General features: G+C 46.5%; 1 protein-coding gene across 1 annotated transcript in view; it reads left to right on the top strand.

Moving 5' to 3' along the window:
* CDKL2 (cyclin dependent kinase like 2) overlaps window positions 1–12505 on the top strand; it is a 446589-nt gene that overhangs the window by 398234 nt on the left and 35850 nt on the right. The window lies entirely within an intron of this gene.

Consider the following 12505-nt stretch of genomic DNA (forward strand, 5'->3'; position numbering starts at 1 on the left):
ATGTTGCACATTGGCAAAATATTCACCCCAGTCACAGATCTGGATGGAATCCATCGTTATTTTGCTCTCCACACCACCCCAGTTCAGACATGGCCATATGCAAATTAGTCTTGACCCTGTGCCTCATGGGAACAGTCCCCAGAACAACAAGGGCACCCATACGAGTCAGCACAGGACCTCGGGGAACATGTTTTTACAACAACAGTGGTCCCATGCAAAAAAGATACGAGAAAACAATGAATATAGACACAATGGAAACTATATTGAGTAGTATGACTTGTCCAGCCGGACAGGGGTCAAGAATTTTTACTGTACACTTGATAAGTCACATAAAATACCTTCAGTTCTTTAGAGTAGGACACAAGCCTGTGGCCTTACGCTTACAAATTGGCAAGGTGAGAAGGTGTGGTGAGCACGGGACGGGGTTACAGTACTCTTTGGGAGCCTTAATACAATGATTTCCGGTAGGCTAGGCCACATGAGCACCTGCAGGTCTATTACAAATAACATGGTAATTGGTGTGTGTTTCTTCCACAATGAGATGGGGGCAACAGTCGTGGTATCGCCCTGTGGTGTGACACTCATCCACTGCCCCCAAAGGTTTGTACAAATATGGGAGGGGGCACATACACACGTTAGGGTGCTGCTGGGAGACCTCGCTCAGTCCCCTGTACTACACAGTGAGGGGCATCTGCTGAGATCATCTCAGAATTTCTAGGGGCAAGCAGCTCCAACTTTGCAGCGTGCCTGGGACCTTCTGGACCTCTCAGATCGCTGTTGCCGAAATGCACACAAACAGAGCAGCGCTGGTGGTACAACATGTTTGGGACCCTCTGGGGCCTCTCAGGCCACTGTTGGCGAAATGCCCGCAACTGGAGCCTCTCTGTGTGCAGAAGGGGCAGCTGACGTGACTGGCGGCTTCTTGGTTGAGGCAGTGTGCAGGCTCTGGGCCCCTGCAGATCAGACTCGAAGGTTCGCTCTGCTCATGGCAGTTAAAGGATCCTTGGGGAGCAAATACGCTCACCACGTGCTGAGACCAGGAATGTATCCAGCACTTGACAAATGTTGTACGAAACCATACGAGGCCTCCCACAGTGCCCATCATGCAATAGTTGTGAAAGGGGAACACAGGGAAGGCTGAAGCGCTCATCCCACGCTAGTATTCAGCCAATGATTGAAGGAATCTTGAAGTACTCAACACACATTAAGTAAACAGATTTCCATTGCAAGTTTCAGACTGCCATCAATGGAGTCTGTTAGACCTGGAATAATTGGCGTGAGTCTCCCTTCTATTTTGTCGGATTGCCTCCTCTGTTTTGATCTGTTTTTGCTTGTTTTATGCTTTGGGACCTGTGCCACTGCTAATCAGTGCCACAGTGCAAGTTCTCCCTGTCTTAAATTAATGTACTAATCGGTTATTCCATGATTGGGTTATTTGATTTACCTGTCAGTCCCTAGTACAGTGCACCATGTGTGCCCATGGCTTGTAAATCAAATGCTGCTGGTGGGCTTGCAGCACTGGTTGTGCCACCCACAGAAGCAGCTTGTAAAGTGTGTCTCAGGCCTGCCATTGTAAGGCCTATGTGCAGTCCATACCATGTCGACTTGGCCAAGTACACCCACTTACCAGTCCCTAAACCTTCCCTTTGCTTCATATTAGACACCCCTATGGTAGGCCCAAGGGCAGGGTGCGTTGTAAGTATAAGGTAGGACATGCTCTGATGTGTGTAGCATGTTCTAATAATGAATGACAGCCATTTTCGTTTTTCACTATTGAAGGCTACCATTTCTCATAGGCCAGAATGGGCAGTTAGATTATTACAATCTTATAATTCTAACTGACTCAGAGAACATGGTAGAAATTCGAATTTAGTATGCCTGAACTCGGTTTTAATATTCTGTGTTTGAAAATACCACTTTTAGAAAATATGTATTTTCTTGCCTAACTATCCAGACCTGCCTCTGCTGGTTTGTGTATTCCTTGTCTGGGTTTGTGAGTGACAGGGCTGGGGGATTCCAGGAGACAGGCTGGGGCAGCCCGGTGGTGAATAGAGAGATCTGCATCCAGAAGGGAGGGAGGAGTTGCACCTGGGACCTGAATAGGGCTGGGCCTTCCCTCTACAATGCTGGCTCCGTCTCCTGTGACTTGTCTGATGTCTCTGTCCTGCACTATGAAAGGAGAGGAGGAATCATGTCAACAGAGTGCTCCAGAGCTGTACCTTCCCTCCCCTGTGCTGGCTCCACCTCCGGTGGGGCGGCTGATGTCTCTGCCCTGCACAGTGAAAGGAAGAAGAGAGTCATGTAAACAAAGTGCTCAGGAACTGGTTTGGACTAGGCTGAGGCCTCTCTGCCTTCAGAGAACAAAGGATTTTGGGCTATAAATATTGGGACCCTGATCCCAAGAAATTAGATCACTTCTGGAACAAGAAACCTTTCTGCCAAAGAGAAGAACCAAGGAAGCTGCAGGAGTTTGGACTGCCCCTCTGCCAGTGTGCTGTTTGCTGGGTTGGTCTGCAGTGGTTGCTTCATTGCCAAGGGAAAGAAGAAGGAACTTTTTAAGGACTTTCATCATCTACAGAATATTCTCCAAGGGCTTGAACTGCGCTTGCCTCCTGCTGAAGTCACAGGGACAAAGGACTTCACCTCCTGCTCCCCCTGTGAATGGCCTTGCTGGGAATTCTATCTACAGACATGTGCGTGTCGCTGGGAGCAGGAAGCGCGATGCACCAAGAGGCAGCGTGTCGCCGCCGCAGCTGAGATCATCGCAGAGATTCAGAAAAGGGGGTGGTGATGAACAGAGTGTCTGAATTAAGCAGACCACTCTTACCCAGTCCAAAGATCAGGGCTTGATCCATCACCGTTTTTTAGCTCACTGCACCATCCCAGCTCAGAACCTGGCTACATGCAAATTAGTCTGTTCCTGTCCCAGTGCATGATGGGAACAGAGCAAACCAAACTACCAAGCCAATTCTTATACTGGGAAGGAAACAAGCTTCCGGGGACCGGTTTCTGGCATTTCAGCCGTCGTCGGCCCGGCTTGCTTGAATCCTGATGGTGCAATGAGCAAGGGACTCACATCTGAGTATACCCTTCCACGCTTATGGTGGACAAAATGATTCAGAAAAGGGGGTGGTGATGAACAGAGTGTCTGAATTAAGCAGACCACTCTTACCCAGTCCAAAGATCAGGGCTTGATCCATCACAGTTTTTTAGCTCACTGCACCATCCCAGCTCAGAACCTGGCTACATGCAAATTAGTCTGTTCCTGTCCCAGTGCATGATGGGAACAGGGCAAACCAAACTACCAAGCCAATTCTTATACTGGGAAGGAAACAAGCTTCCGGGGACCGGTTTCTGGCATTTCGCCGTAGTTTAGTCTGCCCTGTTCCCATGATGCACTGGGCCAGGGACAGACTGATTTGCATATAGCCAGGTTCTGAGCTGGGATGGTGCAGTGAGATAAATAACGGTGATGGATCAAGCCCTGATCTTTGGACTGGGTAAGAGTGGTCTGCTTAATTCAGACACTCTGTTCATCACCACCCCCTTTTCTGAATCGAGATCATTGCAGAAGCGCGCCACCGCCGCATCTCCCTGGAAGCATGTGTTCATTGAAGCTGCCTGCTGTTGCATCACCGGAGAAGCGTGATGCCATCGAGAAAGTCGCCTTCGCATCACCGGAGAAGCGTGTTGCAGGGCCTGTCGCGGCTTCAAAGTACAGAGTCGTCGCAAGGCTGCCAGGGCGTCATCGCATCTTCTTCGCATCGCCGCATCAAGGGCGCCCTCTTCTCGCATCGCAACTGGATCATCGCATCGCATCAAGGTGCCATCTTGCGCACCGCAACGGGCCCACAGGCCGAGAATTCACACATCACCTCCGTACCCGTAAGGCTCACGACGAGTCCCCTACTCTGCCCAAGCATTGAGGCAGGACGCAACCGTTTCCACGGGTCACGGAACCAAGGCATCTCCCCTTTTGCGAGCCTTTTGTTCACTTTGCATTATGCATCCAGGTACTTTGTTGAGAACTTTGTTGCATCTACCAACAACTTGAACTAAGCAACTTTAATCATCTTTTAAGTAATCTTAAGTGTAGTATTTGTGGATTTTTGTAATTTGTGGTCTTGTGTTTAAGTCTATATAAAGAATACTTATTGTTATAAAAACCTGTGTTGTGTCCATCTGTTTTCACTGTATTACTGTGTATATTCACAAATGCTTAACACACTGCCTCTGAGATAAGCCTGTCTGCTCGTGCCAAGCTACCAAGGGGGTGAGCAGGGGTTATCAAGGAGTGTATCCTGACTTAGAAGTAAGGGTCTCTATTTGGACAAAGGTGAAAACCATTGCCAACTAGAGACCCCCAGAACTAACAGAGTCCATCTACAGGAATTTTCCCAATGCCCGCTGAGCATAACATTGTGGCAGAAACAGGGAGCAAGCAACCCACCCAGTCCCTGGAGAACAACTGGGGAGCACTCAGTGGGCAGTAGGTAGGCAGTCCAGCACAAAGGTTCACTTGTCAGAGTGGAAGTCCCGTCAACATCCTGGCAGGCAGCAGGTTAGCCCAACAAAGAAGGTAGTCTAAAAATGGTGATTCCTCCTGACAGCACAGCAATACCCTGGTGCATAATGTAGAGCCAGCAGTGTCTTTTTACAAGTCCACTCAGTGTCTCAAAACATGTAGTGAGAGCCTCTGTACTTATACTCAAAATACCTTTGATGGGATGGTAACTTGAAACGAAATCTGAGAAGTGCACTACACATCCTTTCAACCCCCACCCTGGCTCCAGACATCAGTAGGAGGTAATGGAGCCCTCTGTGGAAGGACAGGACACATCCTATACAAATGTAAGTGTGCCTCACCTCCCAGCCCAGGAAGACTATCAGTATGCAGGTACCTCTCTTGTCACACCAAGCCTTTCCTGTGTTGTGGATGTCTGGAAAGTATGCACAAGTTGCACCTGTTACTCTGCCATAGGTGTGGATTTTAGTCAGGCTACAAAACACCAGTGTTATAAGCACAGAGAAAGTGGCATTTCTAAATAAAAAATCCAGCAACACCTGTTAGCACGATTTTTCACTACCATTCTAAATATACCAAACATGGCAGCGCTGCTCCTTTCAGATCAGGAATTACCACTTACACACATGAAACGGGATTCCCAAAGTTAACCGAAGGAGGCCTTCGAAACAAAATAGGCTGTCACTACCAGAGCATGCCACACAATGAAGGCTCATGTCCTACCTTTTACTTGCACAGCCCCCCGCCCATAGGGCTACATAGGGCTTACCTTAAGGAAGGGTGACCTATATGTAGTAAAAGGGGAGTTTAAGGATTAGCAGTAGTTTTAAATGCCAAGTCAATGTTGCTGTAAACTGTGCATGCTCCCCCTGCAGTGGCAGGCTTGAAAAACAGCTTTGAAAGGCTACGTCTGTTGGTATCACAAGCAGCGCTGCAGGTCCACTAGTAGCATTTAATTTACAATCCCTGGGTATATAGGTTACCACTATACAAGGAACATACATGTAAATTAAATATGGCAAGGGGGACTCGTCGCATTATCCAGATAACACCCGCTGCCTGATACCTGGTCTCTGAGGGCTGCTGCAGGGGACTGCCGTTCCAGCGTGGTCGAGCTCTCTCACCCCCCACCGCCGCTTGCACCTACCTATAGCGGCCGCCGAGAGGGGGAGAGCGTGTGGGGCAACAAACTACACTCCCCAGCAGGCACTGGGCCGGAAGTCGCACACCGGGGACCCGCGCCTGGAGGCGCTCAAATTGACGACGCACTCCCCGCGTCGCGGGAGCGCGCGGCAGCGCCGGGCTGAGCCCTGGCAGAGGGCGGTCCGTCTGTGGCCGTCCGTGGACGACCAGGGACGGGACAGGCCACCCCCCTTTACTTTGACTAATTCTACAGGTACTGTCAAATCGGACCGGCTGTTTGTGCTGGATGGGGCTATTTAACACACCGATACTTAACTGCTCCAGACGGAGAAGTGGGTGAGGGGCAAACATAGCTTATTATAGGCCTACAGAGTTACATACAAGAAGGAAGCCAGGATTATACATAGGGGGGGGGGGGAGAACTAATCAAAATCTTACTATGTCCAATCCCCCTAAAACACGCTCGGTTACGAGCAGAGCACATCTAGTTGAAACCCCAAAACAAACCATGGCCGAAACAAACATCGCACCTCCCAATAAAGTAAAAAAAATACCGCAATTGACCTGATGTTGAGGAAGGTATCTGGGGAGATAGAACGTATGGAAAGGAGTTTATCCGCTTCACCTATTCCTATATTAGCTACCCCAACGTAATCCAGGGTTCAAACATTAGCTGAAAGCCCCAACATGATTGAAAATATAGTGTTAGCAAGTAACTCAATAGAGGGCATTCCCTGTGCTCAACATGCACTACTTTCTGCGGCAGAAAATTCAGGGCATAGCAACCCTACCGTCCACAGTAAACCCAAACAACGGGGGATTAGCAAGGGACAACACAGGAAAAACAAATCATTTACAGGAGCTTGTCGATCTAAAAATAGACAAGAGGTTACCCCTGTAGACAATAGAGTGCATACAAACGTAAATCCACCAGGGTGGATTGAGGAGGTTATAGGAGAACTGAAAAAACACATGGAAACTTTTATTATTACCCAGTTGAAACCGATTGTAAGCAGGGTGGATAAAATAGCCAACGAATCGACTAAACAAGGCAAGATAATGGACCCGACAAGTAAGAAACCCCCTTCAGGTCCCAACCAACCCATAAGTGTGGCCACTGATAATATAGCGACTAATAACAATTGTGTCAGTAACATCCAACACACGATTGCCCAGGCACATGTCCCTCCTAAAGCTACCCAAGACCCTGGGAGGGGATTAAATCACAAGACGGGCACCAAAAATATTGATAAAGGCCCAAAGCAACCATTCACACAAAGGGGGCAGGAAGACCACTACTCAAGCCAAGGCCCTTCTAGCTCATCCTATATGGACTTCGATCCATTTTATAGCTCAGAAAGCCCCCCCCACACATATAAATCTACCACCAGAAGCTAGCCCCTATGTAATAGTATTCGCAGGGGTACCGGAACTCAGGGCATCAGATAAAGAATCGCACTCACAACTACACTCAAAAATTGCAAAGTGGTTGAATATTCATAGGCCATTGAATAATGGGGAAATGGAGGAGATACTACATGTAAGAAGAGCTAACTGGCTAGGAGGCAGGAAAAAAGATATAAGAGGGGATTGCATTGTGGCAAATTTCAGAGATGTCAGACTGGTCGAATACATATTGAGAAACTCTAACAGAAATCACACCAGCACAATTTGCGCGCTCCCCCTGGGGTATTTTTACCCAAGGAGACGGAGCAGTAACGACTTAGATTATCCAATGTGGAACTCTGTAAGGTTACCATATAACCAAAGGGACAGATTCATGAATCACCCCGATCAGTTCTTACCTCCCTGAGACCACCCCCTGTGGAGAAATAGATTTGCCCCCGTGCAGTCGCTCGATGAAAATGACTGACAACCCCCTATAGACAACGAGCAAGCAAGCACTGTAACAGGGGAGCAAGTAAGTTCTGTAATAGAGGACGGAACTGTTCATTGCATGAAAGGGAGAGGAGGAAGTGTGGAAGCAATGAGGACAGAGGACCCCCCAAAGCAGAGGGAGGAGGCGGATAGTGCCTTAAAGACTTGCAAAAAAAGAGTGTGTAGACTAAACGACCAGAGCACAGAGGGAAGGAAAGCAAATAGGGCAGGGTTAGCCTTTTTGTCTTGGAATATAGCAGGCCTGGGGGGTAAATTCGAAAATAAGGAGTGGAGGGAGTACATAAGGGGCTTCCACATTATAGCCTTACAAGAGACATGGGTACGAGACCCCGAATCCTGTCAATTGGAGGGCTACAAATGTTTTTTTAGGCCAGCGCAGGAAGCGAGATATGGGAGGGCGAAGGGAGGGCTAGTCATATATGTGGACTTAGATTTAAAAGGCATATGGTCACAACCCACATGGGTATCAGGTACCATACAAGCAGTGGCATTCCAGGGACAGGGACAGAGGTTCCTAATATTACATTTTTATAACTCAGGTCCAATTGAGGGAAACCTCCCTGTATTACAAGAGCTAGAGAGTAGATTAAACGAAGAAACAGACCTAAGGCAGTGGGGCCCTGAACCAATTGTTTTGCTGATGGGTGACTTTAATTGTCACTTGTGCCCAAAACTACTCCATATGTCCCCTGATAGGTCATCCTGCCCTGAAGAAAGTGTACCACACTTTGAACATAACAGGGAAGGTACACTGCTTATGAAGTTACTTGATAGCTTCACCCTCACTCACACAATGGACCTGTTGGCACTGAAAAAAGGGGACACTCTCACACCAACATTTAAAGGAAGAGGCTGCTCTTCCATCATAGATTTTATAGTAGTATCTGCCTTGGCTAAAGAGCAGATTAAAGAGGTAAGAACGGAGTGGAGCCCCTTCAGTGATCACAACCCCCTATCCCTCGAAATATCATACAACGGCCTACCAGCAGGACATGGCGGGGAAGACATCGTAATCCGCCCAACTGACCAGGGGAGGCGCCTAAGATGGGCAAAGATTAATCCACAAGAATTCTATAGTACCCTAGTGGAAAGAGGGAAAGAACATATAGAGATTTGCCTCGATCTCGCAATAGAGGGTAGAGAAGTGGTCCTGGCATTTGAGTCCTTAACTAGGGTGGTCGAGGGATTACTAAAAACTAAGCGGCCCATAAAGGAATCAACAACCCCAAGATGGTTCGATTCTAACTGCTCACGGGCACTGAGAGAACTAAAACAGAGCCGTAAGAAGTCCCTGAGAGAGAAGAATGAAATCGCCCTTTGTAGACGTAATTATAAAATGCAGGTTAAGCAGAGAAAGAGCACACTTCAAAAGGAAGTTTGGGCAGACCTGAGGGAAGCAGGAGAAAACAGCGACTATACCCAATTCTGGAGAATCATAAATAGACCGTGTTATCAAGACTCTAGCTCCCCTGTAATTAGTACCAACATACTTCCCGAACAATGGATTAACCATTTCAAAAGTCTTTATAATCAACAGGGTGAAGAAGTCAGGGACGGAGTGTGGGAGGGTCCTAGAGCAATCAAACTAGAATTTTCTTTACTGGAAGTCTCAAAGGCAATTCAAGGCCTGACTCGCAATAAGGCACCAGGCCCGGATGGCACCCCCCAGACCTCTTTTTAAGCAACTTTGAATTATGGGCACCGATTATGACCAGAGTACTTAACACCGCAATAAAATCTGGGCTCCCGCGATCTTGGTCAACTGCGTTGATTGTCCCTATCTATAAGAAAGGGTGTAGGGATAATCTACACTGCTACAGACCAATCTCGCTGATTGACGAGTCAGCTAAACTACTAGGTAGGGTAATTTTAAATCGCCTTGCTGAGTGGACTGAAGCACACCACACCCTAGCAGACACCCAGTACGGGTTTAGAGCAGGCAAGTCAACTAGTGACCAATGCCTTAACCTCTATCTATTAGTTGCCAAATACATTAAATCTGATAAAGGAACAATGTATATGGGGTTCATGGACCTGGCAGCTGCGTTCGATAATGTAAATAGAACTAAACTCTGGGCACTTATGTTTAAATTGGGAATTGATCCAGATCTCATAAATATCCTAAAGGAACTCCACTGGAACACAACTGCCAAAGTCCGCTATAGCGCAGGAGGGGTGAGTACCGATCCCTTCCCGTGCACTGGCGGGGTGAGGCAGGGGTGTATCCTGGCCCCCTTCCTATTCTCTCTCTACATAAATGACTTGGATAGCTCACTGACGACATTGGGGACTGATTGCCCAAGCGTAGGATCGCGTCACATACCGGTACTCTTGTACGCGGATGACGCGGTCCTGCTCGCACGAACAGCAGTGAGCCTGCAGCAGCTAATCAGTGACTTCGTTAGGTTCATGGAGAATCTAGATCTCTCGGTAAACCTGACCAAGTCATTTGTCATGGTGGCAGGGAAAAAACCGTCCAAGAGATTTGTGTTTAAAATAGGAACACATGCCTTAGAAACTGTAAACACATTTTCATACCTGGGTCTCTTGTTTGACGAAAATATTAGGTTTGCCCCATTGATGGAGGAAAGGTGCAGGAAACTTGTTTCAGCAAATGGTGCCATCTTAAACTTCGCACGTAGGTTGGGCCGCTGGTCTCCAGAGCAAGTAATGACGCTGTACAGAGCAGTTAGCACTGCCAAAGCCACGTACGGGGCAGAGGTGTGGGACTTTAGGGATGTACACAAGATACAAGCAGAGGAAGACAAATTCCTAAGGAAACTGCTGAAGTTACCACAGAGCATTCCAGCAGCAATCACACACAAAGAGCTTGGTACCCCATACATTTCTGACCTGATTAAAGCAAGACCAATCCTGACCTGGCTTCGAATCTGGTTAAACCCAGATGCCAAACTCAGTAGAAAAATAATTAAAGATTGCCTCCAGAGAGATAGGTGCCTACAAATCCCCTGGTTTAAATATGTTAAAGAAACCCTAGAGTGTATAGACCGTCAAACACTATTTACTGACCCGTCAATGATTGACACCTCTTGTAAATATCGTATTCATAAGCAGCTACTTGACAAATACGATTGTAGTAGGAAACAACTTGACTCTATTAAAACATCTGTAGTAGCGCACTCTTTAGTGAGCAACGGAGAGGGCATGGAAACATATCTATTTTTAATGCACAGTCAACAAGAGAGGTTTTTAATGTGTCGTTTTAGGCTCAATTTGTTACCTAATATTTTAGCTTATCCGTCTGGTTTTACTCTAACAATTGAGCAGAAGGGTGCCTGCGGCTGCGACAATAGGTCTCCGCAGGACACCCTTCATTTTGTATTATTATGTTCCTTTTATAGAATCCCTCGCCGTAAATTTCTTGTGGATATTTTAAAGGAGTCAAAAATCTATCACGCCAAATCTGCTTTATTATTTTTGCAAAGAGCAACTGATATGCGTGCTCTGTGTTCTATCATGAGTTTTTTAAAAAGTGTTGTCAAATTAAGAAACACTAAGGGCTGATCTAGGATGAAATGAATTAAATGCTTTTTCTCTTTTTTAATTAATAATAATTTTAATTTTTAACATTGTAAAGTTCAGAAATATAATGTAATTTGATGACTGTTGATTTGTACTATGTATTTTTATGATGGTTTTTAATCATCGAAATAAAGAGTTACTGAATTACTGAAATATGGCAAACTGATGTAAACCATTATTCCAAGTGTAAATGAGAGAGCACATGCACTTTCCCACTGATTAGCACTGGTAAAGTGCCCAGAGTCCTAAAGGCAACAAAAACAGGTCAGAAAAATATAGGAGGAAAGCAAAAGGTTTGGGGATAACTCTTCAAAAATGCCAGGTCTGACACAAGCTATCAATGATCTGTTCAAAATAGCAAGAATTGTCCTTAGCCACTTCTTAGCCTCCATCTCAACACCTGAAAATAAAGGTCCATGTTGCAAGCAGAGTTCTATGTGGATATTGATTCAACAAAATGCTGAGCACCATCTTAGCCCAACTACATCAATGGTTTGAACCCTTATCCTACCCTTAGCTCCTATTTCCAGATGAGGGATTATAAAAAAGAGCAAGGAGTGGAAACCACTGAAAGTGAACACATCTCTCACAGCAGTGCTTGCTTTCCTTTTTTGCCACTGCTCTCTTGACACCCTAGACCAAGGGTGGCAAGGGCAGTACCAGGGAGATCACAGTGCAAGACAGAGGTAGCCCCTGACCATAAGATAGCATCCATGAGGTGCTGTGGTCAACACAAAAAAATCCAGAATCCCAGCCAGAGGCTTGCTTGTCTCATTTACTGACAAGGCCATGGGAAATTTGAGTAGCAGCTTAGTAGGATGGCTTTACGCTAATCATATCCAAGGAGTCAACTGCTTGGGCCCACAACAAAGGAATACATTGCTCCTACACACATCGGTTTGATATGCTGTTCAGTTGTGGAACCGTGAACAATGGATACAGAATATTATTTTTGCCAGTGTGCCATCCTCAATCCACACCCATCGCCCTCCCAGCTGGCCTATCACTACCTGGAGATGTAGAGAGATAACGCAAAATGATGGGGCTCTCCTGCAGAATGTGATTAGGGGCCCTTGAGTCTTCCATATCTCACAAATCTTCATTTGCCATGGCCAGAGTTTGGGAGCACCTCAAGGGTGAGGCTCCCTTAGCTCCAGGGGCTGTAGGGGTCTGCAGTAGACCCCCGCAGAGATGGCTGTTATTTACATTTTGGAGGATGTCTGCTGATCCTCAATAAAAAGTTTGAAACTTAACTTGCCCATATTAGATCAAAATTAATCCAGAGCACCACAGCACTAACATCTAACTTACACAATTATGTAGAAATTCCTTTAACCTGTATTGGTTAAATGGGTACACTACTAATGCAAAGCTCTTTTGGTTTGTGTTCAATTA

Source organism: Lissotriton vulgaris, chromosome 3_1, assembly GCF_964263255.1.
Source record: "Lissotriton vulgaris chromosome 3_1, aLisVul1.2, whole genome shotgun sequence".
Classification (NCBI taxonomy): Eukaryota; Metazoa; Chordata; class Amphibia; order Caudata; family Salamandridae; genus Lissotriton; species Lissotriton vulgaris.